General features: G+C 49.0%; 1 protein-coding gene across 2 annotated transcripts in view; it reads right to left on the bottom strand.

Moving 5' to 3' along the window:
• The window catches only part of PRPSAP1 (phosphoribosyl pyrophosphate synthetase-associated protein 1), a 13,933-nt gene extending 12,220 nt beyond the window's left edge, over positions 1-1,713 (bottom strand). Inside the window, exons 1-2 of one of the 2 annotated variants that reach the window (XM_014531839.1) lie at positions 1,586-1,713; positions 210-262 (exon numbers count right to left, since the gene is read on the bottom strand). The gene's annotated coding sequence lies outside the window, so the exon portion shown is untranslated. Of the gene's footprint in view, positions 1-209; positions 263-786; positions 852-1,585 lie in introns of those variants that run through there. The other variant, XM_014531840.1, reaches the window with a different exon arrangement.
• Positions 1,714-3,103: the final 1,390 nt, after the last annotated feature.

Here is a 3,103-nt window from a genome sequence, read left to right as displayed (position 1 = left end):
CCTCCTGTACACCCCCCACTGGGGATGTGCCCGCAACCAAGGTACATGCCCTTGACCGGAACTGAACCCAGGACCCTTCAGTCCACAGGCCCATGCTCAATCCACTGAGCCAAACCGGTTAGGGTGATATTTGCCGTTTAAATACACGCCGGCCAATGAAAGCATAGTTCAGAGGACAGAGGATGCTTCAGAAGTAAGTGTAACTTTACCTCCATTGGTCTCTTGATACACCACAGACTTCCCCAGCTCAGCACCAAGACGCCTATGGGGAAAGAAAAGGCAATTAAAGAGCGCTCCACCCAAAACACTCCAGTCCGCGTGCACGTGGAACAGAAAGACTGACACAACCAGCCTGGTGTTCTTTGCCAAGAAACCATGAGAAAGTTTAATTCGTGAGGCACTGAAAGTCCGTGGGAGTCCACGAGCAGCGCTCACCGGCTGTAACGCAGTCTTTACCGGAACCAGCCCACAACCAAGTTGCTCGGCCAGCTCACAGTTTTATGAGCAGTAATTGTCCTGGAAAATCACTCCCAAACAAGGACTTGGCTACTAGCAGTAACTCCCAAACCACAAGCCAAAGGTTAATGCCTCCACGGTCAAAGGCACGCAGACCTCAGAGCCATTAACCAAAGGCAGAGCAAATCCTGCCTGGATCCCGATGAGAACAAAGCAAGTATGAAAAGCCCTTTTTGAGACAATCGGGAACAGGAACAAGGTGCTGCGGGACGATATTAGGAGCTAATGGTGGATTTTTGTGTCGCTGTTGTGGTCAGTGGTTAGCGTTACCATTCCGTGAGCGCAGTGACGTGATGTAAGCTTGGAATCTGCTTAACCACACTCCAGGCAGATTGTTCAGCCTGAATAAAGAGTGAAATCCCGTTACATTGTTACATGCTACAACACGGATGAAGCTTGAAGAATTAAAAGACAAGTCAGACACGAAAAGACAGATCCTGCATGATTGTGTTTACAGGTGCACCAGAAGAGGCAATTCACAGGCACAGAAGTAGAACGGAGGTTGCGGGGGCTGGGAGAGGGGGGATGAGGAGCGAGTGCTTCAAGGGGTCAGAGTTTCAGCCTGGGAAGATGGGTTCTGGAGATGGCCCGTGGGGATGGGTGCACAACAGTGTGAATGTCCTAATGCCACCGAGCAGTACCCTTCCAAATGGCTGAGGTGGCCCTGGCTGGTCTGGCTCAGTGGACAGAGCCTTGGACCACCGACTGGAAGGTCCTGGGTTCAGTTCCGGCCAAGGGCACATGATTGGGTTTTGGGCTTGATCCCCAGTAAGGGATGTGCAGGAGGCAGCCGATCAATGATACTCTCTCATCATTGATGTTTCCCTCTCCCTCTCCCTTCCTCTCTGTAATCAATAAAAATACATTTTAAAAAATAAATAATTAAATAAAATGGCTAAGATGGTAAATTTTGATACGTATTACTTTACCATTAAGTACTCTAATCAAAACAGGTGAGGGATAGGTGGAGCAGATGAAACAAGATTACCCAAGTGTGGGAGCTGGATGAAGGACAGGGGTTCATTCCAACACACACGTCATCTGCACAAACCCTGGGAAGGCAGTGCACCTGTTTTCTTAATAAACGTCGTCATCAAAAACGTTTTAAAATCCCTGCGTGACATTTAGATCCGAAAGGAATCCTGGAAATAAAATATAACCTCAGAGGTCAATCCAATTTAATGATCCTCAAACTTTGCTCAGCAGTAAAACCCTTTGTTCAAATAAAATCTCTCTGAGAAACTCAACATACGAAACAGATAAGAGAAGTAGTTACAATATTTATTATGCACAGTCACTTAAAACCTTTTTGGACCAAGGCAGGGAAGAACCTAATATCAAAACAAAAAAAGCAAAACACAGTGACATTTTAAATGTGCCCTCCAGCCCTGGCCGGGTGGCTCAGTCGGTTGGAGCATCCTCCCATCCTCCCAAAGGTCCCCCATCAGGGCATGTGCAGGAGGCAGCCGAGCGACGATTCCCTCTCACCATTGATGTTTCTATCTCTCCCTCTCCCTTCCTCTCTCTGAAATCCATAAAACCATTTCTTAAGTATAAAATCAATAGAAACCTATCCTCGGGGGACAATTAATAATAATTTCAAAAAGTGCCCTCCAACTTTCCGTTCTCTCTCAGCAAGGTCCATGGGGTGAACCTGGCCAGAGTGAACACACACAAGCTTGCTATTTAGAGTCAGCGTTTTAGTTGGTCTCAAAAAGCAAAGACAAACAGTCGGAGGTTAGAAACAGACACACGGCAGTCGATTGCACAAGGACTGTTTTTTACACTCTTTTCACTTAACATTCCGACTGGAAGGCAGATAAGCATTCTGCATTTCCATCGGGAATTTAAAAATGTAACCGGGCCTTTGTCCGACCCAGGAGACGTCCCAGGAGCGTGCGTGTAAACTACTTAAAATGCGAAAATGACTTCAAATGTCAGCTGACAAGCGATTCCTTCCGTCTGTACGTTTATCTGGAGGGCTCAGAAAGCTCTTCCTGCCCTAACCGGTTTGGCGCAGTGGATATAGAGCGTCGGCCTGCGGACTGAAGGGTCCCAGGTTCGATTCCAGTCAAGGGCATGTACCTTGGCTGCGGGCACATCTCCAGTGGGGAGTGTGCAGGAGGCAGCTGATCAATGTTTCTCTCTCATTGATGTTTCTAACTCTCTATCCTTCTCCCTTCCTCTCTTTACATTGGGGCTCCAGGGTTCCCCCCACCCCACCCCCGCCAGCCAACTAGAAAAAAGGCCCCTAAAAAGGCCCCTTATCAAGCAGGTGCTGGTCAGGGGGCCACCCTGAGCCTCTGCTCCCTGCACGCTTGGTATGTACACAGCATGTGGCTCACGTTCACAACATTCTTGCCCGCAGGCAGAATCATCCCTATTTTACACATGAAGTTGGGGAAAATCAAGTCTCCCGCCCAGTGTGAGAGCGAGGAAGCGGCCGCTGGAGGTACAAAGGCAAAGACTGTACTTCCAATGGCCGACCCAACCTAAAGCCGCCGTGCAAACTGCGGGGAGACCCATCGATTCTGTCGCCGCCCCCCCGCACCCACAAATCTGCTCGCCCGGAGCTGCCTCGTTCCCA

The sequence above is a fragment of the Myotis brandtii genome, unplaced genomic scaffold (assembly GCF_000412655.1).
Source record: "Myotis brandtii unplaced genomic scaffold, ASM41265v1 scaffold825, whole genome shotgun sequence".
Classification (NCBI taxonomy): Eukaryota; Metazoa; Chordata; class Mammalia; order Chiroptera; family Vespertilionidae; genus Myotis; species Myotis brandtii.
Note: the sequence above shows the minus strand (reverse complement) of the source record. Positions and strands in the feature narration are given on the sequence as shown.